This window comes from Phyllobates terribilis, unplaced genomic scaffold, assembly GCF_046119375.1.
Source record: "Phyllobates terribilis strain yellow unplaced genomic scaffold, ASM4611937v1 Scaffold_971__1_contigs__length_502685, whole genome shotgun sequence".
NCBI classification, from domain to species: domain Eukaryota; kingdom Metazoa; phylum Chordata; class Amphibia; order Anura; family Dendrobatidae; genus Phyllobates; species Phyllobates terribilis.
In genome coordinates, this window is record NW_027363731.1 from 26,840 (window position 1) to 53,241 (window position 26,402).

At 41.6% G+C, this 26,402-nt stretch overlaps 15 non-coding genes across 15 annotated transcripts; all 15 read right to left on the reverse strand.

The window, feature by feature from the left end:
* Positions 1 to 373: 373 nt before the first annotated feature.
* Positions 374 to 445, reverse strand: TRNAE-CUC (transfer RNA glutamic acid (anticodon CUC)). The gene has a single exon. It is a non-coding gene; the product is annotated as a tRNA-Glu (tRNA).
* Positions 446 to 2,636: 2,191 nt separating this feature from the next.
* On the reverse strand, positions 2,637 to 2,708 carry TRNAE-UUC (transfer RNA glutamic acid (anticodon UUC)). Its single transcript has one exon. It is a non-coding gene; the product is annotated as a tRNA-Glu (tRNA).
* Positions 2,709 to 4,326: 1,618 nt separating this feature from the next.
* TRNAE-UUC (transfer RNA glutamic acid (anticodon UUC)) lies at positions 4,327 to 4,398 on the reverse strand. The gene has a single exon. It is a non-coding gene; the product is annotated as a tRNA-Glu (tRNA).
* Positions 4,399 to 6,022: 1,624 nt separating this feature from the next.
* Positions 6,023 to 6,094, reverse strand: TRNAE-UUC (transfer RNA glutamic acid (anticodon UUC)). Its single transcript has one exon. It is a non-coding gene; the product is annotated as a tRNA-Glu (tRNA).
* A 1,618-nt stretch (positions 6,095 to 7,712) lies between these two features.
* Positions 7,713 to 7,784, reverse strand: TRNAE-UUC (transfer RNA glutamic acid (anticodon UUC)). Its single transcript has one exon. It is a non-coding gene; the product is annotated as a tRNA-Glu (tRNA).
* A 1,624-nt stretch (positions 7,785 to 9,408) lies between these two features.
* TRNAE-UUC (transfer RNA glutamic acid (anticodon UUC)) lies at positions 9,409 to 9,480 on the reverse strand. Its single transcript has one exon. It is a non-coding gene; the product is annotated as a tRNA-Glu (tRNA).
* A 1,618-nt stretch (positions 9,481 to 11,098) lies between these two features.
* On the reverse strand, positions 11,099 to 11,170 carry TRNAE-UUC (transfer RNA glutamic acid (anticodon UUC)). Its single transcript has one exon. It is a non-coding gene; the product is annotated as a tRNA-Glu (tRNA).
* A 1,056-nt stretch (positions 11,171 to 12,226) lies between these two features.
* On the reverse strand, positions 12,227 to 12,298 carry TRNAE-CUC (transfer RNA glutamic acid (anticodon CUC)). Its single transcript has one exon. It is a non-coding gene; the product is annotated as a tRNA-Glu (tRNA).
* Positions 12,299 to 14,484: 2,186 nt separating this feature from the next.
* TRNAE-UUC (transfer RNA glutamic acid (anticodon UUC)) lies at positions 14,485 to 14,556 on the reverse strand. Its single transcript has one exon. It is a non-coding gene; the product is annotated as a tRNA-Glu (tRNA).
* Positions 14,557 to 15,612: 1,056 nt separating this feature from the next.
* Positions 15,613 to 15,684, reverse strand: TRNAE-CUC (transfer RNA glutamic acid (anticodon CUC)). Its single transcript has one exon. It is a non-coding gene; the product is annotated as a tRNA-Glu (tRNA).
* A 1,625-nt stretch (positions 15,685 to 17,309) lies between these two features.
* TRNAE-CUC (transfer RNA glutamic acid (anticodon CUC)) lies at positions 17,310 to 17,381 on the reverse strand. The gene has a single exon. It is a non-coding gene; the product is annotated as a tRNA-Glu (tRNA).
* Positions 17,382 to 18,994: 1,613 nt separating this feature from the next.
* TRNAE-CUC (transfer RNA glutamic acid (anticodon CUC)) lies at positions 18,995 to 19,066 on the reverse strand. Its single transcript has one exon. It is a non-coding gene; the product is annotated as a tRNA-Glu (tRNA).
* A 1,624-nt stretch (positions 19,067 to 20,690) lies between these two features.
* Positions 20,691 to 20,762, reverse strand: TRNAE-CUC (transfer RNA glutamic acid (anticodon CUC)). Its single transcript has one exon. It is a non-coding gene; the product is annotated as a tRNA-Glu (tRNA).
* A 1,624-nt stretch (positions 20,763 to 22,386) lies between these two features.
* TRNAE-CUC (transfer RNA glutamic acid (anticodon CUC)) lies at positions 22,387 to 22,458 on the reverse strand. The gene has a single exon. It is a non-coding gene; the product is annotated as a tRNA-Glu (tRNA).
* A 1,624-nt stretch (positions 22,459 to 24,082) lies between these two features.
* Positions 24,083 to 24,154, reverse strand: TRNAE-CUC (transfer RNA glutamic acid (anticodon CUC)). The gene has a single exon. It is a non-coding gene; the product is annotated as a tRNA-Glu (tRNA).
* Between the last annotated feature and the right edge of the window lie 2,248 nt (positions 24,155 to 26,402).

Genomic DNA, 26,402 nt, shown 5'->3' on the forward strand with positions numbered 1-26,402 from the left:
TTGGCACGTCAGTTGAATAATTTGAAGATCATGAGTTTTTTGCTCACAAGTGCCATCCTCTTTTTCTCAAGAGATTTTGTCACTAACTCTGAACTTTCCAATTCAGTTCTAAACTGTTTCCGATTAGAAAGAACATGGGAGCCCTATTGACAGACAGGACACATGGCTTGTTGAGTCCCTTGACACTTTTGTGTAAAACTGTGTAGTTGAAAAAGGCTTAAGCTATGAAACAAAAGGAAATCTTTTGCGAAAGTCATAATGCATCGCCAATGTTAAGTATTTTTGTTGCAAAGTGAAAATCTACCAGAAACATTTTTGATTGAAAAACACGCGTCAGTCTTTGACTGGTGGCAGTAGCTAAGATAAAGGTGCATTCCCATACCGGGAGTCGAACCCGGGCCACCTGGGTGAGAACCAGGAATCCTAACCGCTAGACCATATGGGAAAAGATGCGCTAACGTCTCAGTGACATTATGAAAAAAATAAGTTTTCTGCTATGCACAATAAACTTCTGCAGATCTGCAGGTGCAGCTTGCTTCGTTAGCGCAGTAGGTAGTGCGTCAGTCTCATAATCTGAAGGTTGTGAGTTTGAGCCTCACACGGGGCACTGTTCCCTCCTTTTCTCGAGAGATTTTGTCACCAACTTAGAACTTTTCCATTCAATTCTACAACGTTTTCCATTAGAAAGGAAATGGGAATCCAAATAACTTACAGGACCCATGAGTTGTTGAGTCTCTTGACACTTTGGTGTAAAAAGGGGTGGTTGAGAATGAGTTGAGCTACGAATCCAAATTGAATCTTGCGTGAAGGGTCAGAATGAAGTGCCAAAACGCGGGCGTTCAGCATTTTTGCCTGAAAAAAACAAATCCTACCTGAAATATGTTTGTTTTAAAAACTCACATCAGTCTTTGAATGTTGGCAACGGTGTAGTAAAGGATGCGTTTCCATAGCGGGAGTCGAACCCAGGCCACCTGGGTGAAAACCAGGAATCCTAACCGCTAGACCATACAGGAGAAGATGTACTGCCAGCTCACTTACAATATGAAAAAAAAGAGGTGTACTGCTTTGCACAAGCAACTTCCGCAGATTATTACATGCATCTTGCCTCGTTAGTGCAGCAGGTAGCGCGTCAGTCTCGTAATCTGAAGGTCGTGAGTTTGATTGTCACATGGGGCACTGGTACCTTGTTTCCTTAACTGATTTTGCCACTATCTTGGCTAGAGAGTCACAGCTCTTTTCCATTCAGTAACAAAACATCACCAATTGATGGAAGGGGAGCTCCAATGACAGACAGGGATAAAGGCTTGTTGAGTCCCTTAACACCCAGGAATTAAAAGTGAGAGATATGAATGGTTTGAGATATGACATCAAATAAGCTTTTGTGCAAATAAATATCCAAAAAATCTGGTGGTCTGCATTTTTGGCAGCAAAGAGCAGTTCCAACCTAAACTGATTCTGTCTGCAAGGCACGTGTTGGCTTTGGAATGTGGACACTAGTCCCAAAAAAAAGTCTCTCCCATAGCAGGAATTGAACCAGTAAACCAGGAATACTAACTAAGTCTTTCTCCACATGGTGTAAGCAGTACAGTAAACAGCAAGACAGGTGTAAAAAAAAAAAAAAAAAAAAGAGTGTTTTGCTTTGAATACAAAACATAAACATTACAAGAGCTAAAACACGCTACATGGTCAAGGTTTTTGGCACGTCAGTTGAATAATTTGAAGATCATGAGTTTTTTGCTCACAAGTGCCATCCTCCTTTTCTCAAGAGATTTTGTCACTAACTCTGAACTTTCCAATTCAGTTCTAAACTGTTTCCGATTAGAAAGAACATGGGAGCCCTAATGACAGACAGGACACATGGCTTGTTGAGTCCCTTGACACTTTTGTGTAAAACTGTGTAGTTGAAAAAGGCTTAAGCTATGAAACAAAAGGAAATCTTTTGCAAAAGTCATAATGCATCGCCAATGTTAAGTATTTTTGTTGCAAAGTGAAAATCTACCAGAAACATTTTTGATTGAAAAACACGTGTCAGTCTTTGACTGGTGGCAGTAGCTAAGATAAAGGTGCATTCCCATACCAGGAGTCGAACCCGGGCCACCTGGGTGAGACCCAGGAATCCTAACCGCTAGACCATATGGGAAAAGATGCGCTAACGTCTCAGTGACATTATGAAAAAAATAAGTTTTCTGCTATGCACAATAAACTTCTGCAGATCTGCAGGTGCAACTTGCTTCGTTAGCGCAGTAGGTAGTGCGTCAGTCTCATAATCTGAAGGTTGTGAGTTTGAGCCTCACACGGGGCACTGTTCCCTCCTTTTCTCGAGAGATTTTGTCACCAACTTAGAACTTTTCCATTCAATTCTACAATGTTTTCCATTAGAAAGGAAATGGGAATCCAAATAACTTACAGGACCCATGAGTTGTTGAGTCTCTTGACACTTTGGTGTAAAAAGGGGTGGTTGAGAATGAGTTGAGCTACGAATCCAAATTGAATCTTGCGTGAAGTGTCAGAATGAAGTGCCAAAACGCGGGCGTTCAGCATTTTTGCCTGAAAAAAACAAATCCTACCTGAAATATGTTTGTTTTAAAAACACACGTCAGTCTTTGAATGTTGGCAACGGTGTAGAAAAGGATGCGTTTCCATACCGGGAGTCGAACCCAGGCCACCTGGGTGAAAACCAGGAATCCTAACCGCTAGACCATACAGGAGAAGATGTACTGCCTGCTCACTTACAATATGAAAAAAAAGAGGTGTACTGCTTTGCACAAGCAACTTCCGCAGATTATTACATGCATCTTGCCTCGTTAGCGCAGCAGGTAGCGCGTCAGTCTCGTAATCTGAAGGTCGTGAGTTTGATTGTCACATGGGGCACTGGTACCTTGTTTCCTTAACTGATTTTGCCACTATCTTGGCTAGAGAGTCACAGCTCTTTTCCATTCAGTAACAAAACATCACCAATTGATGGAAGGGGAGCTCCAATGACAGACAGGGATAAAGGCTTGTTGAGTCCCTTAACACCCAGGAATTAAAAGTGAGAGATATGAATGGTTTGAGATATGACATCAAATAAGCTTTTGTGCAAATAAATATCCAAAAAATCTGGTGGTCTGCATTTTTGGCTGCAAAGAGCAGTTCCAACCTAAACTGATTCTGTCTGCAAGGCACGTGTCGGCTTTGGAATGTGGACACTAGTCCCAAAAAAAAGTCTCTCCCATAGCAGGAATTGAACCAGTCAACCAGGAATACTAACTAAGTCTTTCTCCACATGGTGTAAGCAGTACAGTAAACAGCAAGACAGGTGTAAAAAAAAAAAAAAAGAGTGTTTTGCTTTGAATACAAAACATCAACATTACAAGAGCTAAAACACGCTACATGGTCAAGGTTTTTGGCACGTCAGTTGAATAATTTGAAGATCATGAGTTTTTTGCTCACAAGTGCCATCCTCCTTTTCTCAAGAGATTTTGTCACTAACTCTGAACTTTCCAATTCAGTTCTAAACTGTTTCCGATTAGAAAGAACATGGGAGCCCTAATGTCAGACAGGACACATGGCTTGTTGAGTCCCTTGACACTTTTGTGTAAAACTGTGTAGTTGAAAAAGGCTTAAGCTATGAAACAAAAGGAAATCTTTTGCAAAAGTCATAATGCATCGCCAATGTTAAGTATTTTTGTTGCAAAGTGAAAATCTACCAGAAACATTTTTGATTGAAAAACACGCGTCAGTCTTTGACTGGTGGCAGTAGCTAAGATAAAGGTGCATTCCCATGCCGGGAGTCGAACCCGGGCCACCTGGGTGAGAACCAGGAATCCTAACCGCTAGACCATATGGGAAAAGATGCGCTAACGTCTCAGTGACATTATGAAAAAAATAAGTTTTCTGCTATGCACAATAAACTTCTGCAGATCTGCAGGTGCAACTTGCTTCGTTAGCGCAGTAGGTAGTGCGTCAGTCTCATAATCTGAAGGTTGTGAGTTTGAGCCTCACACGGGGCACTGTTCCCTCCTTTTCTCGAGAGATTTTGTCACCAACTTAGAACTTTTCCATTCAATTCTACAACGTTTTCCATTAGAAAGGAAATGGGAATCCAAATAACTTACAGGACCCATGAGTTGTTGAGTCTCTTGACACTTTGGTGTAAAAAGGGGTGGTTGAGAATGAGTTGAGCTACGAATCCAAATTGAATCTTGCGTGAAGGGTCAGAATGAAGTGCCAAAATGCGGGCGTTCAGCATTTTTGCCTGAAAAAAACAAATCCTACCTGAAATATGTTTGTTTTAAAAACACACGTCAGTCTTTGAATGTTGGCAACGGTGTAGAAAAGGATGCGTTTCCATACCGGGAGTCGAACCCAGGCCACCTGGGTGAAAACCAGGAATCCTAACCGCTAGACCATACAGGAGAAGATGTACTGCCAGCTCACTTACAATATGAAAAAAAAGAGGTGTACTGCTTTGCACAAGCAACTTCCGCAGATTATTACATGCATCTTGCCTCGTTAGCGCAGCAGGTAGCGCGTCAGTCTCGTAATCTGAAGGTCGTGAGTTTGATTGTCACATGGGGCACTGGTACCTTGTTTCCTTAACTGATTTTGCCACTATCTTGGCTAGAGAGTCACAGCTCTTTTCCATTCAGTAACAAAACATCACCAATTGATGGAAGGGGAGCTCCAATGACAGACAGGGATAAAGGCTTGTTGAGTCCCTTAACACCCAGGAATTAAAAGTGAGAGATATGAATGGTTTGAGATATGACATCAAATAAGCTTTTGTGCAAATAAATATCCAAAAAATCTGGTGGTCTGCATTTTTGGCAGCAAAGAGCAGTTCCAACCTAAACTGATTCTGTCTGCAAGGCACGTGTCGGCTTTGGAATGTGGACACTAGTCCCAAAAAAAAGTCTCTCCCATAGCATGAATTGAACCAGTCAACCAGGAATACTAACTAAGTCTTTCTCCACATGGTGTAAGCAGTACAGTAAACAGCAAGACAGGTGTAAAAAAAAAAAAAAAAAAAAAGAGTGTTTTGCTTTGAATACAAAACATAAACATTACAAGAGCTAAAACACGCTACATGGTCAAGGTTTTTGGCACGTCAGTTGAATAATTTGAAGATCATGAGTTTTTTGCTCACAAGTGCCATCCTCCTTTTCTCAAGAGATTTTGTCACTAACTCTGAACTTTCCAATTCAGTTCTAAACTGTTTCCGATTAGAAAGAACATGGGAGCCCTAATGACAGACAGGACACATGGCTTGTTGAGTCCCTTGACACTTTTGTGTAAAACTGTGTAGTTGAAAAAGGCTTAAGCTATGAAACAAAAGGAAATCTTTTGCAAAAGTCATAATGCATCGCCAATGTTAAGTATTTTTGTTGCAAAGTGAAAATCTACCAGAAACATTTTTGATTGAAAAACACGTGTCAGTCTTTGACTGGTGGCAGTAGCTAAGATAAAGGTGCATTCCCATACCAGGAGTCGAACCCGGGCCACCTGGGTGAGACCCAGGAATCCTAACCGCTAGACCATATGGGAAAAGATGCGCTAACGTCTCAGTGACATTATGAAAAAAATAAGTTTTCTGCTATGCACAATAAACTTCTGCAGATCTGCAGGTGCAACTTGCTTCGTTAGCGCAGTAGGTAGTGCGTCAGTCTCATAATCTGAAGGTTGTGAGTTTGAGCTTCACACGGGGCACTGTTCCCTCCTTTTCTCGAGAGATTTTGTCACCAACTTAGAACTTTTCCATTCAATTCTACAATGTTTTCCTTTAGAAAGGAAATGGGAATCCAAATAACTTACAGGACCCATGAGTTGTTGAGTCTCTTGACACTTTGGTGTAGAAAGGGGTGGTTGAGAATGAGTTGAGCTACGAATCCAAATTGAATCTTGCGTGAAGTGTCAGAATGAAGTGCCAAAACGCGGGCGTTCAGCATTTTTGCCTGAAAAAAACAAATCCTACCTGAAATATGTTTGTTTTAAAAACACACGTCAGTCTTTGAATGTTGGCAACGGTGTAGAAAAGGATGCGTTTCCATACCGGGAGTCGAACCCAGGCCACCTGGGTGAAAACCAGGAATCCTAACCGCTAGACCATACAGGAGAAGATGTACTGCCTGCTCACTTACAATATGAAACAAAAGAGGTGTACTGCTTTGCACAAGCAACTTCCGCAGATTATTACATGCATCTTGCCTCGTTAGCGCAGCAGGTAGCGCGTCAGTCTCGTAATCTGAAGGTCGTGAGTTTGATTGTCACATGGGGCACTGGTACCTTGTTTCCTTAACTGATTTTGCCACTATCTTGGCTAGAGAGTCACAGCTCTTTTCCATTCAGTAACAAAACATCACCAATTGATGGAAGGGGAGCTCCAATGACAGACAGGGATAAAGGCTTGTTGAGTCCCTTAACACCCAGGAATTAAAAGTGAGAGATATGAATGGTTTGAGATATGACATCAAATAAGCTTTTGTGCAAATAAATATCCAAAAAATCTGGTGGTCTGCATTTTTGGCTGCAAAGAGCAGTTCCAACCTAAACTGATTCTGTCTGCAAGGCACGTGTCGGCTTTGGAATGTGGACACTAGTCCCAAAAAAAAGTCTCTCCCATAGCAGGAATTGAACCAGTCAACCAGGAATACTAACTAAGTCTTTCTCCACATGGTGTAAGCAGTACAGTAAACAGCAAGACAGGTGTAAAAAAAAAAAAAAAGAGTGTTTTGCTTTGAATACAAAACATCAACATTACAAGAGCTAAAACACGCTACATGGTCAAGGTTTTTGGCACGTCAGTTGAATAATTTGAAGATCATGAGTTTTTTGCTCACAAGTGCCATCCTCCTTTTCTCAAGAGATTTTGTCACTAACTCTGAACTTTCCAATTCAGTTCTAAACTGTTTCCGATTAGAAAGAACATGGGAGCCCTAATGTCAGACAGGACACATGGCTTGTTGAGTCCCTTGACACTTTTGTGTAAAACTGTGTAGTTGAAAAAGGCTTAAGCTATGAAACAAAAGGAAATCTTTTGCAAAAGTCATAATGCATCGCCAATGTTAAGTATTTTTGTTGCAAAGTGAAAATCTACCAGAAACATTTTTGATTGAAAAACACGCGTCAGTCTTTGACTGGTGGCAGTAGCTAAGATAAAGGTGCATTCCCATGCCGGGAGTCGAACCCGGGCCACCTGGGTGAGAACCAGGAATCCTAACCGCTAGACCATATGGGAAAAGATGCGCTAACGTCTCAGTGACATTATGAAAAAAATAAGTTTTCTGCTATGCACAATAAACTTCTGCAGATCTGCAGGTGCAACTTGCTTCGTTAGCGCAGTAGGTAGTGCGTCAGTCTCATAATCTGAAGGTTGTGAGTTTGAGCCTCACACGGGGCACTGTTCCCTCCTTTTCTCGAGAGATTTTGTCACCAACTTAGAACTTTTCCATTCAATTCTACAACGTTTTCCATTAGAAAGGAAATGGGAATCCAAATAACTTACAGGACCCATGAGTTGTTGAGTCTCTTGACACTTTGGTGTAAAAAGGGGTGGTTGAGAATGAGTTGAGCTACGAATCCAAATTGAATCTTGCGTGAAGGGTCAGAATGAAGTGCCAAAATGCGGGCGTTCAGCATTTTTGCCTGAAAAAAACAAATCCTACCTGAAATATGTTTGTTTTAAAAACACACGTCAGTCTTTGAATGTTGGCAACGGTGTAGAAAAGGATGCGTTTCCATACCGGGAGTCGAACCCAGGCCACCTGGGTGAAAACCAGGAATCCTAACCGCTAGACCATACAGGAGAAGATGTACTGCCAGCTCACTTACAATATGAAAAAAAAGAGGTGTACTGCTTTGCACAAGCAACTTCCGCAGATTATTACATGCATCTTGCCTCGTTAGCGCAGCAGGTAGCGCGTCAGTCTCGTAATCTGAAGGTCGTGAGTTTGATTGTCACATGGGGCACTGGTACCTTGTTTCCTTAACTGATTTTGCCACTATCTTGGCTAGAGAGTCACAGCTCTTTTCCATTCAGTAACAAAACATCACCAATTGATGGAAGGGGAGCTCCAATGACAGACAGGGATAAAGGCTTGTTGAGTCCCTTAACACCCAGGAATTAAAAGTGAGAGATATGAATGGTTTGAGATATGACATCAAATAAGCTTTTGTGCAAATAAATATCCAAAAAATCTGGTGGTCTGCATTTTTGGCAGCAAAGAGCAGTTCCAACCTAAACTGATTCTGTCTGCAAGGCACGTGTCGGCTTTGGAATGTGGACACTAGTCCCAAAAAAAAGTCTCTCCCATAGCATGAATTGAACCAGTCAACCAGGAATACTAACTAAGTCTTTCTCCACATGGTGTAAGCAGTACAGTAAACAGCAAGACAGGTGTAAAAAAAAAAAAAAAAAAAAAGAGTGTTTTGCTTTGAATACAAAACATAAACATTACAAGAGCTAAAACACGCTACATGGTCAAGGTTTTTGGCACGTCAGTTGAATAATTTGAAGATCATGAGTTTTTTGCTCACAAGTGCCATCCTCCTTTTCTCAAGAGATTTTGTCACTAACTCTGAACTTTCCAATTCAGTTCTAAACTGTTTCCGATTAGAAAGAACATGGGAGCCCTAATGACAGACAGGACACATGGCTTGTTGAGTCCCTTGACACTTTTGTGTAAAACTGTGTAGTTGAAAAAGGCTTAAGCTATGAAACAAAAGGAAATCTTTTGCAAAAGTCATAATGCATCGCCAATGTTAAGTATTTTTGTTGCAAAGTGAAAATCTACCAGAAACATTTTTGATTGAAAAACACGTGTCAGTCTTTGACTGGTGGCAGTAGCTAAGATAAAGGTGCATTCCCATACCAGGAGTCGAACCCGGGCCACCTGGGTGAGACCCAGGAATCCTAACCGCTAGACCATATGGGAAAAGATGCGCTAACGTCTCAGTGACATTATGAAAAAAATAAGTTTTCTGCTATGCACAATAAACTTCTGCAGATCTGCAGGTGCAACTAGCTTCGTTAGCGCAGTAGGTAGTGCGTCAGTCTCATAATCTGAAGGTTGTGAGTTTGAGCTTCACACGGGGCACTGTTCCCTCCTTTTCTCGAGAGATTTTGTCACCAACTTAGAACTTTTCCATTCAATTCTACAATGTTTTCCATTAGAAAGGAAATGGGAATCCAAATAACTTACAGGACCCATGAGTTGTTGAGTCTCTTGACACTTTGGTGTAGAAAGGGGTGGTTGAGAATGAGTTGAGCTACGAATCCAAATTGAATCTTGCGTGAAGTGTCAGAATGAAGTGCCAAAACGCGGGCGTTCAGCATTTTTGCCTGAAAAAAACAAATCCTACCTGAAATATGTTTGTTTTAAAAACACACGTCAGTCTTTGAATGTTGGCAACGGTGTAGAAAAGGATGCGTTTCCATACCGGGAGTCGAACCCAGGCCACCTGGGTGAAAACCAGGAATCCTAACCGCTAGACCATACAGGAGAAGATGTACTGCCTGCTCACTTACAATATGAAACAAAAGAGGTGTACTGCTTTGCACAAGCAACTTCCGCAGATTATTACATGCATCTTGCCTCGTTAGCGCAGCAGGTAGCGCGTCAGTCTCGTAATCTGAAGGTCGTGAGTTTGATTGTCACATGGGGCACTGGTACCTTGTTTCCTTAACTGATTTTGCCACTATCTTGGCTAGAGAGTCACAGCTCTTTTCCATTCAGTAACAAAACATCACCAATTGATGGAAGGGGAGCTCCAATGACAGACAGGGATAAAGGCTTGTTGAGTCCCTTAACACCCAGGAATTAAAAGTGAGAGATATGAATGGTTTGAGATATGACATCAAATAAGCTTTTGTGCAAATAAATATCCAAAAAATCTGGTGGTCTGCATTTTTGGCTGCAAAGAGCAGTTCCAACCTAAACTGATTCTGTCTGCAAGGCACGTGTCGGCTTTGGAATGTGGACACTAGTCCCAAAAAAAAGTCTCTCCCATAGCAGGAATTGAACCAGTCAACCAGGAATACTAACTAAGTCTTTCTCCACATGGTGTAAGCAGTACAGTAAACAGCAAGACAGGTGTAAAAAAAAAAAAAAAGAGTGTTTTGCTTTGAATACAAAACATCAACATTACAAGAGCTAAAACACGCTACATGGTCAAGGTTTTTGGCACGTCAGTTGAATAATTTGAAGATCATGAGTTTTTTGCTCACAAGTGCCATCCTCCTTTTCTCAAGAGATTTTGTCACTAACTCTGAACTTTCCAATTCAGTTCTAAACTGTTTCCGATTAGAAAGAACATGGGAGCCCTAATGTCTGACAGGACACATGGCTTGTTGAGTCCCTTGACACTTTTGTGTAAAACTGTGTAGTTGAAAAAGGCTTAAGCTATGAAACAAAAGGAAATCTTTTGCAAAAGTCATAATGCATCGCCAATGTTAAGTATTTTTGTTGCAAAGTGAAAATCTACCAGAAACATTTTTGATTGAAAAACACGCGTCAGTCTTTGACTGGTGGCAGTAGCTAAGATAAAGGTGCATTCCCATGCCGGGAGTCGAACCCGGGCCACCTGGGTGAGAACCAGGAATCCTAACCGCTAGACCATATGGGAAAAGATGCGCTAACGTCTCAGTGACATTATGAAAAAAATAAGTTTTCTGCTATGCACAATAAACTTCTGCAGATCTGCAGGTGCAACTTGCTTCGTTAGCGCAGTAGGTAGTGCGTCAGTCTCATAATCTGAAGGTTGTGAGTTTGAGCCTCACACGGGGCACTGTTCCCTCCTTTTCTCGAGAGATTTTGTCACCAACTTAGAACTTTTCCATTCAATTCTACAACGTTTTCCATTAGAAAGGAAATGGGAATCCAAATAACTTACAGGACCCATGAGTTGTTGAGTCTCTTGACACTTTGGTGTAAAAAGGGGTGGTTGAGAATGAGTTGAGCTACGAATCCAAAATGAATCTTGCGTGAAGGGTCAGAATGAAGTGCCAAAATGCGGGCGTTCAGCATTTTTGCCTGAAAAAAACAAATCCTACCTGAAATATGTTTGTTTTAAAAACACACGTCAGTCTTTGAATGTTGGCAACGGTGTAGAAAAGGATGCGTTTCCATACCGGGAGTCGAACCCAGGCCACCTGGGTGAAAACCAGGAATCCTAACCGCTAGACCATACAGGAGAAGATGTACTGCCAGCTCACTTACAATATGAAAAAAAAGAGGTGTACTGCTTTGCACAAGCAACTTCCGCAGATTATTACATGCATCTTGCCTCGTTAGCGCAGCAGGTAGCGCGTCAGTCTCGTAATCTGAAGGTCGTGAGTTTGATTGTCACATGGGGCACTGGTACCTTGTTTCCTTAACTGATTTTGCCACTATCTTGGCTAGAGAGTCACAGCTCTTTTCCATTCAGTAACAAAACATCACCAATTGATGGAAGGGGAGCTCCAATGACAGACAGGGATAAAGGCTTGTTGAGTCCCTTAACACCCAGGAATTAAAAGTGAGAGATATGAATGGTTTGAGATATGACATCAAATAAGCTTTTGTGCAAATAAATATCCAAAAAATCTGGTGGTCTGCATTTTTGGCAGCAAAGAGCAGTTCCAACCTAAACTGATTCTGTCTGCAAGGCACGTGTCGGCTTTGGAATGTGGACACTAGTCCCAAAAAAAAGTCTCTCCCATAGCATGAATTGAACCAGTCAACCAGGAATACTAACTAAGTCTTTCTCCACATGGTGTAAGCAGTACAGTAAACAGCAAGACAGGTGTAAAAAAAAAAAAAAAAAAAAAGAGTGTTTTGCTTTGAATACAAAACATAAACATTACAAGAGCTAAAACACGCTACATGGTCAAGGTTTTTGGCACGTCAGTTGAATAATTTGAAGATCATGAGTTTTTTGCTCACAAGTGCCATCCTCCTTTTCTCAAGAGATTTTGTCACTAACTCTGAACTTTCCAATTCAGTTCTAAACTGTTTCCGATTAGAAAGAACATGGGAGCCCTAATGACAGACAGGACACATGGCTTGTTGAGTCCCTTGACACTTTTGTGTAAAACTGTGTAGTTGAAAAAGGCTTAAGCTATGAAACAAAAGGAAATCTTTTGCAAAAGTCATAATGCATCGCCAATGTTAAGTATTTTTGTTGCAAAGTGAAAATCTACCAGAAACATTTTTGATTGAAAAACACGCGTCAGTCTTTGAATGGTGGCAGTAGCTAAGATAAAGGTGCATTCCCATACCGGGAGTCGAACCCGGGCCACCTGGGTGAGAACCAGGAATCCTAACCGCTAGACCATATGGGAAAAGATGCGCTAACGTCTCAGTGACATTATGAAAAAAATAAGTTTTCTGCTATGGACAATAAACTTCTGCAGATCTGCAGGTGCAACTTGCTTCGTTAGCGCAGTAGGTAGTGCGTCAGTCTCGTAATCTGAAGGTTGTGAGTTTGAGCCTCACACGGGGCACTGTTCCCTCCTTTTCTCGAGAGATTTTGTCACCAACTTAGAACTTTTCCATTCAATTCTACAACGTTTTCCATTAGAAAGGAAATGGGAATCCAAATAACTTACAGGACCCATGAGTTGTTGAGTCTCTTGACACTTTGGTGTAAAAAGGGGTGGTTGAGAATGAGTTGAGCTACGAATCCAAATTGAATCTTGCGTGAAGGGTCAGAATGAAGTGCCAAAACGCGGGCGTTCAGCATTTTTGCCTGAAAAAAACAAATCCTACCTGAAATACGTTTGTTTTAAAAACACACGTCAGTCTTTGAATGTTGGCAACGGTGTAGAAACGGATGCGTTTCCATACCGGGAGTCGAACCCAGGCCACCTGGGTGAAAACCAGGAATCCTAAGCGCTAGACCATACGGGAGAAGATGTACTGCCAGCTCACTTACAAAATGAAAAAAAAGAGGTGTACTGCTTTGCACAAGCAACTTCCGCAGATTATTACATGCATCTTGCCTCGTTAGCGCAGCAGGTAGCGCGTCAGTCTCGTAATCTGAAGGTCGTGAGTTCGATTGTCACATGGGGCGCTGGTACCTTGTTTCCGTAACTGATTTTGCCACTATCTTGGCTAGAGAGTCACAGCTCTTTTCCATTCAGTAACAAAACATCACCAATTGATGGAAGGGGAGCTCCAATGACAGACAGGGATAAAGGCTTGTTGAGTCCCTTAACACCCAGGAATTAAAAGTGAGAGATATGAATGGTTTGAGATATGACATCAAATAAGCTTTTGTGCAAATAAATATCCAAAAAATCTGGTGGTCTGCATTTTTGGCTGCAAAGAGCAGTTCCAACCTAAACTGATTCTGTCTGCAAGGCACGTGTCGGCTTTGGAATGTGGACACTAGTCCCAAAAAAAAGTCTCTCCCATAGCAGGAATTGAACCAGTCAACCAGGAATACTAACTAAGTCTTTCTCCACATGGTGTAAGCAGTACAGTAAACAGCAAGACAGGTGTAAAAAAAAAAAAAAAGAGTGTTTTGCTTTGAATACAAAACATCAACATTACAAGAGCTAAAACACGCTACATGGTCAAGGTTTTTGGCACGTCAGTTGAATAATTTGAAGATCATGAGTTTTTTGCTCACAAGTGCCATCCTCCTTTTCTCAAGAGATTTTGTCACTAACTCTGAACTTTCCAATTCAGTTCTAAACTGTTTCCGATTAGAAAGAACATGGGAGCCCTAATGTCAGACAGGACACATGGCTTGTTGAGTCCCTTGACACTTTTGTGTAAAACTGTGTAGTTGAAAAAGGCTTAAGCTATGAAACAAAAGGAAATCTTTTGCAAAAGTCATAATGCATCGCCAATGTTAAGTATTTTTGTTGCAAAGTGAAAATCTACCAGAAACATTTTTGATTGAAAAACACGCGTCAGTCTTTGACTGGTGGCAGTAGCTAAGATAAAGGTGCATTCCCATGCCGGGAGTCGAACCCGGGCCACCTGGGTGAGAACCAGGAATCCTAACCGCTAGACCATATGGGAAAAGATGCGCTAACGTCTCAGTGACATTATGAAAAAAATAAGTTTTCTGCTATGCACAATAAACTTCTGCAGATCTGCAGGTGCAACTTGCTTCGTTAGCGCAGTAGGTAGTGCGTCAGTCTCATAATCTGAAGGTTGTGAGTTTAAGCCTCACACGGGGCACTGTTCCCTCCTTTTCTCGAGAGATTTTGTCACCAACTTAGAACTTTTCCATTCAATTCTACAACGTTTTCCATTAGAAAGGAAATGGGAATCCAAATAACTTACAGGACCCATGAGTTGTTGAGTCTCTTGACACTTTGGTGTAAAAAGGGGTGGTTGAGAATGAGTTGAGCTACGAATCCAAATTGAATCTTGCGTGAAGGGTCAGAATGAAGTGCCAAAACGCGGGCGTTCAGCATTTTTGCCTGAAAAAAACAAATCCTACCTGAAATATGTTTGTTTTAAAAACACACGTCAGTTTTTGAATGTTGGCAACGGTGTAGAAAAGGATGCGTTTCCATACCGGGAGTCGAACCCAGGCCACCTGGGTGAAAACCAGGAATCCTAACCGCTAGACCATACAGGAGAAGATGTACTGCCAGCTCACTTACAATATGAAAAAAAAGAGGTGTACTGCTTTGCACAAGCAACTTCCGCAGATTATTACATGCATCTTGCCTCGTTAGCGCAGCAGGTAGCGCGTCAGTCTCGTAATCTGAAGGTCGTGAGTTCGATTCTCACATGGGGCACTGGTACCTTGTTTCCGTAACTGATTTTGCCACTATCTTGGCTAGAGAGTCACAGCTCTTTTCCATTCAGTAACAAAACATCACCAATTGATGGAAGGGGAGCTCCAATGACAGACAGGGATAAAGGCTTGTTGAGTCCCTTAACACCCAGGAATTAAAAGTGAGAGATATGAATGGTTTGAGATATGACATCAAATAAGCTTTTGTGCAAATAAATATCCAAAAAATCTGGTGGTCTGCATTTTTGGCTGCAAAGAGCAGTTCCAACCTAAACTGATTCTGTCTGCAAGGCACGTGTCGGCTTTGGAATGTGGACACTAGTCCCAAAAAAAAGTCTCTCCCATAGCAGGAATTGAACCAGTCAACCAGGAATACTAACTAAGTCTTTCTCCACATGGTGTAAGCAGTACAGTAAACAGCAAGACAGGTGTAACAAAAAAAAAAAAAAAAAAGAGTGTTTTGCTTTGAATACAAAACATAAACATTACAAGAGCTAAAACACGCTACATGGTCAAGGTTTTTGGCACGTCAGTTGAATAATTTGAAGATCATGAGTTTTTTGCTCACAAGTGCCATCCTCCTTTTCTCAAGAGATTTTGTCACTAACTCTGAACTTTCCAATTCAGTTCTAAACTGTTTCCGATTAGAAAGAACATGGGAGCCCTAATGACTGACAGGACACATGGCTTGTTGAGTCCCTTGACACTTTTGTGTAAAACTGTGTAGTTGAAAAAGGCTTAAGCTATGAAACAAAAGGAAATCTTTTGCAAAAGTCATAATGCATCGCCAATGTTAAGTATTTTTGTTGCAAAGTGAAAATCTACCAGAAACATTTTTGATTGAAAAACACGCGTCAGTCTTTGAATGGTGGCAGTAGCTAAGATAAAGGTGCATTCCCATACCGGGAGTCGAACCCGGGCCACCTGGGTGAGAACCAGGAATCCTAACCGCTAGACCATATGGGAAAAAATGCGCTAACGTCTCAGTGACATTATGAAAAAAATAAGTTTTCTGCTATGCACAATAAACTTCTGCAGATCTGCAGGTGCAACTTGCTTTGTTAGCGCAGTAGGTAGTGCGTCAGTCTCGTAATCTGAAGGTTGTGAGTTTGAGCCTCACACGGGGCACTGTTCCCTCCTTTTCTCGAGAGATTTTGTCACCAACTTAGAACTTTTCCATTCAATTCTACAACGTTTTCCATTAGAAAGGAAATGGGAATCCAAATAACTTACAGGACCCATGAGTTGTTGAGTCTCTTGACACTTTGGTGTAAAAAGGGGTGGTTGAGAATGAGTTGAGCTACGAATCCAAATTGAATCTTGCATGAAGGGTCAGAATGAAGTGCCAAAACGCGGGCGTTCAGCATTTTTGCCTGAAAAAAACAAATCCTACCTGAAATACGTTTGTTTTAAAAACACACGTCAGTCTTTGAATGTTGGCAACGGTGTAGAAAAGGATGCGTTTCCATACCGGGAGTCGAACCCAGGCCACCTGGGTGAAAACCAGGAATCCTAAGCGCTAGACCATACGGGAGAAGATGTACTGCCAGCTCACTTACAATATGAAAAAAAAGAGGTGTACTGCTTTGCACAAGCAACTTCCGCAGATTATTACATGCATCTTGCCTCGTTAGCGCAGCAGGTAGCGCGTCAGTCTCGTAATCTGAAGGTCGTGAGTTCGATTCTCACATGGGGCACTGGTACCTTGTTTCCGTAACTGATTTTGCCACTATCTTGGCTAGAGAGTCACAGCTCTTTTCCATTCAGTAACAAAACATCACCAATTGATGGAAGGGGAGCTCCAATGACAGACAGGGATAAAGGCTTGTTGAGTCCCTTAACACCCAGGAATTAAAAGTGAGAGATATGAATGGTTTGAGATATGACATCAAATAAGCTTTTGTGCAAATAAATATCCAAAAAATCTGGTGGTCTGCATTTTTGGCTGCAAAGAGCAGTTCCAACCTAAACTGATTCTGTCTGCAAGGCACGTGTCGGCTTTGGAATGTGGACACTAGTCCCAAAAAAAAGTCTCTCCCATAGCAGGAATTGAACCAGTCAACCAGGAATACTAACTAAGTCTTTCTCCACATGGTGTAAGCAGTACAGTAAACAGCAAGACAGGTGTAACAAAAAAAAAAAAAAAAAAAGAGTGTTTTGCTTTGAATACAAAACATAAACATTACAAGAGCTAAAACACGCTACATGGTCAAGGTTTTTGGCACGTCAGTTGAATAATTTGAAGATCATGAGTTTTTTGCTCACAAGTGCCATCCTCCTTTTCTCAAGAGATTTTGTCACTAACTCTGAACTTTCCAATTCAGATCTAAACTGTTTCCGATTAGAAAGAACATGGGAGCCCTAATGACTGACAGGACACATGGCTTGTTGAGTCCCTTGACACTTTTGTGTAAAACTGTGTAGTTGAAAAAGGCTTAAGCTATGAAACAAAAGGAAATCTTTTGCAAAAGTCATAATGCATCGCCAATGTTAAGTATTTTTGTTGCAAAGTGAAAATCTACCAGAAACATTTTTGATTGAAAAACACGCGTCAGTCTTTGAATGGTGGCAGTAGCTAAGATAAAGGTGCATTCCCATACCGGGAGTCGAACCCGGGCCACCTGGGTGAGAACCAGGAATCCTAACCGCTAGACCATATGGGAAAAGATGCGCTAACGTCTCAGTGACATTATGAAAAAAATAAGTTTTCTGCTATGCACAATAAACTTCTGCAGATCTGCAGGTGCAACTTGCTTCGTTAGCGCAGTAGGTAGTGCGTCAGTCTCGTAATCTGAAGGTTGTGAGTTTGAGCCTCACACGGGGCACTGTTCCCTCCTTTTCTCGAGAGATTTTGTCACCAACTTAGAACTTTTCCATTCAATTCTACAACGTTTTCCATTAGAAAGGAAATGGGAATCCAAATAACTTACAGGACCCATGAGTTGTTGAGTCTCTTGACACTTTGGTGTAAAAAGGGGTGGTTGAGAATGAGTTGAGCTACGAATCCAAATTGAATCTTGCGTGAAGGGTCAGAATGAAGTGCCAAAACGCGGGCATTCAGCATTTTTGCCTGAAAAAAACAAATCCTACCTGAAATACGTTTGTTTTAAAAACACACGTCAGTCTTTGAATGTTGGCAACGGTGTAGAAAAGGATGCGTTTCCATACCGGGAGTCGAACCCAGGCCACCTGGGTGAAAACCAGGAATCCTAAGCGCTAGACCATACGGGAGAAGATGTACTGCCAGCTCACTTACAATATGAAAAAAAAGAGGTGTACTGCTTTGCACAAGCAACTTCCGCAGATTATTACATGAATCTTGCCTCGTTAGCGCAGCAGGTAGCGCGTCAGTCTCGTAATCTGAAGGTCGTGAGTTCGATTCTCACATGGGGCACTGGTACCTTGTTTCCGTAACTGATTTTGCCACTATCTTGGCTAGAGAGTCACAGCTCTTTTCCATTCAGTAACAAAACATCACCAATTGATGGAAGGGGAGCTCCAATGACAGACAGGGATAAAGGCTTGTTGAGTCCCTTAACACCCAGGAATTAAAAGTGAGAGATATGAATGGTTTGAGATATGACATCAAATAAGCTTTTGTGCAAATAAATATCCAAAAAATCTGGTGGTCTGCATTTTTGGCTGCAAAGAGCAGTTCCAACCTAAACTGATTCTGTCTGCAAGGCACGTGTCGGCTTTGGAATGTGGACACTAGTCCCAAAAAAAAGTCTCTCCCATAGCAGGAATTGAACCAGTCAACCAGGAATACTAACTAAGTCTTTCTCCACATGGTGTAAGCAGTACAGTAAACAGCAAGACAGGTGTAAAAAAAAAAGAGTGTTTTGCTTTGAATACAAAACATAAACATTACAAGAGCTAAAACACGCTACATGGTCAAGGTTTTTGGCACGTCAGTTGAATAATTTGAAGATCATGAGTTTTTTGCTCACAAGTGCCATCCTCCTTTTCTCAAGAGATTTTGTCACTAACTCTGAACTTTCCAATTCAGTTCTAAACTGTTTCCGATTAGAAAGAACATGGGAGCCCTAATGACTGACAGTACACATGGCTTGTTGAGTCCCTTGACACTTTTGTGTAAAACTGTGTAGTTGAAAAAGGCTTAAGCTATGAAACAAAAGGAAATCTTTCGCAAAAGTCATAATGCATCGCCATTGTTAAGTATTTTTGTTGCAAAGTGAAAATCTACCAGAAACATTTTTGATTGAAAAACACGCGTCAGTCTTTGAATGGTGGCAGTAGGTAAGATATAGGTGCATTCCCATACCGGGAGTCGAACCCGGGCCACCTGGGTGAGAACCAGGAATCCTAACCGCTAGACCATATGGGAAAAGATGCGCTAACGTCTCAGTGACATTATGAAAAAAATAAGTTTTCTGCTATGCACAATAAACTTCTGCAGATCTGCAGGTGCAACTTGCTTCGTTAGCGCAGTAGGTAGTGCGTCAGTCTCGTAATCTGAAGGTTGTGAGTTTGAGCCTCACACGGGGCACTGTTCCCTCCTTTTCTCGAGAGATTTTGTCACCAACTTAGAACTTTTCCATTCAATTCTACAACGTTTTCCATTAGAAAGGAAATGGGAATCCAAATAACTTACAGGACCCATGAGTTGTTGAGTCTCTTGACACTTTGGTGTAAAAAGGGGTGGTTGAGAATGAGTTGAGCTACGAATCCAAATTGAATCTTGCGTGAAGTGTCAGAATGAAATGCCAAAACGCGGGCGTTCAGCATTTTTGCCTGAAAAAAACAAATCCTACCTGAAATACGTTTGTTTTAAAAACACACGTCAGTCTTTGAATGTTGGCAACGGTGTAGAAAAGGATGCGTTTCCATACCGGGAGTCGAACCCAGGCCACCTGGGTGAAAACCAGGAATCCTAAGCGCAAAACCATACGGGAGAAGATGTACTGCCAGCTCACTTACAATATGAAAAAAAAGAGGTGTACTGCTTTGCACAAGCAACTTCCGCAGATAATTACATGCATCTTGCCTCGTTAGCGCAGCAGGTAGCGCGTCAGTCTCGTAATCTGAAGGTCGTGAGTTCGATTCTCACATGGGGCACTGGTACCTTGTTTCCGTAACTAATTTTGCCACTATCTTGGCTAGAGAGTCACAGCTCTTTTCCATTCAGTAACAAAACATCACCAATTGATGGAAGGGGAGCTCCAATGACAGACAGGGATAAAGGCTTGTTGAGTCCCTTAACACCCAGGAATTAAAAGTGAGAGATATGAATGGTTTGAGATATGACATCAAATAAGCTTTTGTGCAAATAAATATCCAAAAAATCTGGTGGTCTGCATTTTTGGCTGCAAAGAGCAGTTCCAACCTAAACTGATTCTGTCTGCAAGGCACGTGTCGGCTTTGGAATGTGGACACTAGTCCCAAAAAAAAGTCTCTCCCATAGCAGGAATTGAACCAGTCAACCAGGAATACTAACTAAGTCTTTCTCCACATGGTGAAAGCAGTACAGTAAACAGCAAGACAGGTGTAACAAAAAAAAAAAAAAAAAAGAGTGTTTTGCTTTGAATACAAAACATAAACATTACAAGAGCTAAAACACGCTACATGGTCAAGGTTTTTGGCACGTCAGTTGAATAATTTGAAGATCATGAGTTTTTTGCTCACAAGTGCCATCCTCCTTTTCTCAAGAGATTTTGTCACTAACTCTGAACTTTCCAATTCAGTTCTAAACTGTTTCCGATTAGAAAGAACATGGGAGCCCTAATGACTGACAGGACACATGGCTTGTTGAGTCCCTTGACACTTTTGTGTAAAACTGTGTAGTTGAAAAAGGCTTAAGCTATGAAACAAAAGGAAATCTTTTGCAAAAGTCATAATGCATCGCCAATGTTAAGTATTTTTGTTGCAAAGTGAAAATCTACCAGAAACATTTTTGATTGAAAAACACGCGTCAGTCTTTGAATGGTGGCAGTAGCTAAGATAAAGGTGCATTCCCATACCGGGAGTCGAACCCGGGCCACCTGGGTGAGAACCAGGAATCCTAACCGCTAGACCATATGGGAAAAGATGCGCTAACGTCTCAGTGACATTATGAAAAAAATAAGTTTTCTGCTATGCACAATAAACTTCTGCAGATCTGCAGGTGCAACTTGCTTCGTTAGCGCAGTAGGTAGTGCGTCAGTCTCGTAATCTGAAGGTTGTGAGTTTGAGCCTCACACGGGGCACTGTTCCCTCCTTTTCTCGAGAGATTTTGTCACCAACTTAGAACTTTTCCATTCAATTCTACAACGTTTTCCATTAGAAAGGAAATGGGAATCCAAATAACTTACAGGACCCATGAGTTGTTGAGTCTCTTGACACTTTGGTCTAAAAAGGGGTGGTTGAGAATGAGTTGAGCTACGAATCCAAATTGAATCTTGCGTGAAGGGTCAGAATGAAGTGCCAAAACGCGGGCATTCAGCATTTTTGCCTGAAAAAAACAAATCCTACCTGAAATACGTTTGTTTTAAAAACACACGTCAGTCTTTGAATGTTGGCAACGGTGTACAAACGGATGTGTTTCCATATTGGGAGTCGAACCCAGGCCACCTGGGCGAAAACCAGGAATCCTAAGCGCTAGACCATACGGGAGAAGATGTACTGCCAGCTCACTTACAATATGAAAAAAAAGAGGTGTACTGCTTTGCACAAGCAACTTCCGCAGATTATTACATGCATCTTGCCTCGTTAGCGCAGCAGGTAGCGCGTCAGTCTCGTAATCTGAAGGTCGTGAGTTCGATTCTCACATGGGGCACTGGTACCTTGTTTCCGTAACTGATTTTGCCACTATCTTGGCTAGAGAGTCACAGCTCTTTTCCATTCAGTAACAAAACATCACCAATTGATGGAAGGGGAGCTCCAATGACAGACAGGGATAAAGGCTTGTTGAGTCCCTTAACACCCAGGAATTAAAAGTGAGAGATATGAATGGTTTGAGATATGACATCAAATAAGCTTTTGTGCAAATAAATATCCAAAAAATCTGGTGGTCTGCATTTTTGGCAGCAAAGAGCAGTTCCAACCTAAACTGATTCTGTCTGCAAGGCACGTGTCGGCTTTGGAATGTGGACACTAGTCCCAAAAAAAAGTCTCTCCCATAGCAGGAATTGAACCAGTCAACCAGGAATACTAACTAAGTCTTTCTCCACATGGTGTAAGCAGTACAGTAAACAGCAAGACAGGTGTAACAAAAAAAAAAAAAAAAAAGAGTGTTTTGCTTTGAATACAAAACATAAACATTACAAGAGCTAAAACACGCTACATGGTCAAGGTTTTTGGCACGTCAGTTGAATAATTTGAAGATCATGAGTTTTTTGCTCACAAGTGCCATCCTCCTTTTCTCAAGAGATTTTGTCACTAACTCTGAACTTTCCAATTCAGTTCTAAACTGTTTCCGATTAGAAAGAACATGGGAGCCCTAATGACTGACAGGACACATGGCTTGTTGAGTCCCTTGACACTTTTGTGTAAAACTGTGTAGTTGAAAAAGGCTTAAGCTATGAAACAAAAGGAAATCTTTTGCAAAAGTCATAATGCATCGCCAATGTTAAGTATTTTTGTTGCAAAGTGAAAATCTACCAGAAACATTTTTTATTGAAAAACACGCGTCAGTCTTTGAATGGTGGCAGTAGCTAAGATAAAGGTGCATTCCCATACCGGGAGTCGAACCCGGGCCACCTGGGTGAGAACCAGGAATCCTAACCGCTAGACCATATGGGAAAAGATGCGCTAACGTCTCAGTGACATTATGAAAAAAATAAGTTTTCTGCTATGCACAATAAACTTCTGCAGATCTGCAGGTGCAACTTGCTTCGTTAGCGCAATAGGTAGTGCGTCAGTCTCGTAATCTGAAGGTTGTGAGTTTGAGCCTCACACGGGGCACTGTTCCCTCCTTTTCTCGAGAGATTTTGTCACCAACTTAGAACTTTTCCATTCAATTCTACAACGTTTTCCATTAGAAAGGAAATGGGAATCCAAATAACTTACAGGACCCATGAGTTGTTGAGTCTCTTGACACTTTGGTGTAAAAAGGGGTGGTTGAGAATGAGTTGAGCTACGAATCCAAATTGAATCTTGCGTGAAGGGTCAGAATGAAGTGCCAAAACGCGGGCGTTCAGCATTTTTGCCTGAAAAAAACAAATCCAACCTGAAATACGTTTGTTTTAAAAACACACGTCAGTCTTTGAATGTTGGCAACGGTGTAGAAAAGGATGTGTTTCCATACCGGGAGTCGAACCCAGGCCACCTGGGTGAAAACCAGGAATCCTAAGCGCTAGACCATACGGGAGAAGATGTACTGCCAGCTCACTTACAATATGAAAAAAAAGAGGTGTACTGCTTTGCACAAGCAACTTCCGCAGATTATTACATGCATCTTGCCTCGTTAGCGCAGCAGGTAGCGCGTCAGTCTCGTAATCTGAAGGTCGTGAGTTCGATTCTCACATGGGGCACTGGTACCTTGTTTCCGTAACTGATTTTGCCACTATCTTGGCTAGAGAGTCACAGCTCTTTTCCATTCAGTAACAAAACATCACCAATTGATGGAAGGGGAGCTCCAATGACAGACAGGGATAAAGGCTTGTTGAGTCCCTTAACACCCAGGAATTAAAAGTGAGAGATATGAATGGTTTGAGATATGACATCAAATAAGCTTTTGTGCAAATAAATATCCAAAAAATCTGGTGGTCTGCATTTTTGGCAGCAAAGAGCAGTTCCAACCTAAACTGATTCTGTCTGCAAGGCACGTGTCGGCTTTGGAATGTGGACACTAGTCCCAAAAAAAAGTCTCTCCCATAGCAGGAATTGAACCAGTCAACCAGGAATACTAACTAAGTCTTTCTCCACATGGTGTAAGCAGTACAGTAAACAGCAAGACAGGTGTAACAAAAAAAAAAAAAAAAAAGAGTGTTTTGCTTTGAATACAAAACATAAACATTACAAGAGCTAAAACACGCTACATGGTCAAGGTTTTTGGCACGTCAGTTGAATAATTTGAAGATCATGAGTTTTTTGCTCACAAGTGCCATCCTCCTTTTCTCAAGAGATTTTGTCACTAACTCTGAACTTTCCAATTCAGTTCTAAACTGTTTCCGATTAGAAAGAACATGGGAGCCCTAATGACTGACAGGACACATGGCTTGTTGAGTCCCTTGACACTTTTGTGTAAAACTGTGTAGTTGAAAAAGGCTTAAGCTATGAAACAAAAGGAAATCTTTTGCAAAAGTCATAATGCATCGCCAATGTTAAGTATTTTTGTTGCAAAGTGAAAATCTACCAGAAACATTTTTGATTGAAAAACACGCGTCAGTCTTTGAATGGTGGCAGTAGCTAAGATAAAGGTGCATTCCCATACCGGGAGTCGAACCCGGGCCACCTGGGTGAGAACCAGGAATCCTAACCGCTAGACCATATGGGAAAAGATGCGCTAACGTCTCAGTGACATTATGAAAAAAATAAGTTTTCTGCTATGCACAATAAACTTCTGCAGATCTGCAGGTGCAACTTGCTTCGTTAGCGCAGTAGGTAGTGCGTCAGTCTCGTAATCTGAAGGTTGTGAGTTTGAGCCTCACACGGGGCACTGTTCCCTCCTTTTCTCGAGAGATTTTGTCACCAACTTATAACTTTTCCATTCAATTCTACAACGTTTTCCATTAGAAAGGAAATGGGAATCCAAATAACTTACAGGACCCATGAGTTGTTGAGTCTCTTGACACTTTGGTGTAAAAAGGGGTGGTTGAGAATGAGTTGAGCTACGAATCCAAATTGAATCTTGCGTGAAGGGTCAGAATGAAGTGCCAAAACGCGGGCGTTCAGCATTTTTGCCTGAAAAAAACAAATCCTACCTGAAATACGTTAGTTTTAAAAACACACGTCAGTCTTTGAATGTTGGCAACGGTGTAGAAAAGGATGTGTTTCCATACCGGGAGTCGAACCCAGGCCACCTGGGTGAAAACCAGGAATCCTAAGCGCTAGACCATACGGGAGAAGATGTACTGCCAGCTCACTTACAATATGAAAAAAAAGAGGTGTACTGCTTTGCACAAGCAACTTCCGCAGATTATTACATGCATCTTGCCTCGTTAGCGCAGCAGGTAGCGCGTCAGTCTCGTAATCTGAAGGTCGTGAGTTCGATTCTCACATGGGGCACTGGTACCTTGTTTCCGTAACTGATTTTGCCACTATCTTGGCTAGAGAGTCACAGCTCTTTTCCATTCAGTAACAAAACATCACCAATTGATGGAAGGGGAGCTCCAATGACAGACAGGGATAAAGGCTTGTTGAGTCCCTTAACACCCAGGAATTAAAAGTGAGAGATATGAATGGTTTGAGATATGACATCAAATAAGCTTTTGTGCAAATAAATATCCAAAAAATCTGGTGGTCTGCATTTTTGGCAGCAAAGAGCAGTTCCAACCTAAACTGATTCTGTCTGCAAGGCACGTGTCGGCTTTGGAATGTGGACACTAGTCCCAAAAAAAAGTCTCTCCCATAGCAGGAATTGAACCAGTCAACCAGGAATACTAACTAAGTCTTTCTCCACATGGTGTAAGCAGTACAGTAAACAGCAAGACAGGTGTAACAAAAAAAAAAAAAAAAAAGAGTGTTTTGCTTTGAATACAAAACATAAACATTACAAGAGCTAAAACACGCTACATGGTCAAGGTTTTTGGCACGTCAGTTGAATAATTTGAAGATCATGAGTTTTTTGCTCACAAGTGCCATCCTCCTTTTCTCAAGAGATTTTGTCACTAACTCTGAACTTTCCAATTCAGTTCTAAACTGTTTCCGATTAGAAAGAACATGGGAGCCCTAATGACTGACAGGACACATGGCTTGTTGAGTCCCTTGACACTTTTGTGTAAAACTGTGTAGTTGAAAAAGGCTTAAGCTATGAAACAAAAGGAAATCTTTTGCAAAAGTCATAATGCATCGCCAATGTTAAGTATTTTTGTTGCAAAGTGAAAATCTACCAGAAACATTTTTGATTGAAAAACACGCGTCAGTCTTTGAATGGTGGCAGTAGCTAAGATAAAGGTGCATTCCCATACAGGGAGTCGAACCCGGGCCACCTGGGTGAGAACCAGGAATCCTAACCGCTAGACCATATGGGAAAAGATGCGCTAACGTCTCAGTGACATTATGAAAAAAATAAGTTTTCTGCTATGCACAATAAACTTCTGCAGATCTGCAGGTGCAACTTGCTTCGTTAGCGCAATAGGTAGTGCGTCAGTCTCGTAATCTGAAGGTTGTGAGTTTGAGCCTCACACGGGGCACTGTTCCCTCCTTTTCTCGAGAGATTTTGTCACCAACTTAGAACTTTTCCATTCAATTCTACAACGTTTTCCATTAGAAAGGAAATGGGAATCCAAATAACTTACAGGACCCATGAGTTGTTGAGTCTCTTGACACTTTGGTGTAAAAAGGGGTGGTTGAGAATGAGTTGAGCTACGAATCCAAATTGAATCTTGCGTGAAGGGTCAGAATGAAGTGCCAAAACGCAGGCGTTCAGCATTTTTGCCTGAAAAAAACAAATCCTACCTGAAATACGTTTGTTTTAAAAACACACGTCAGTCTTTGAATGTTGGCAACGGTGTAGAAAAGGATGTGTTTCCATACCGGGAGTCGAACCCAGGCCACCTGGGTGAAAACCAGGAATCCTAAGC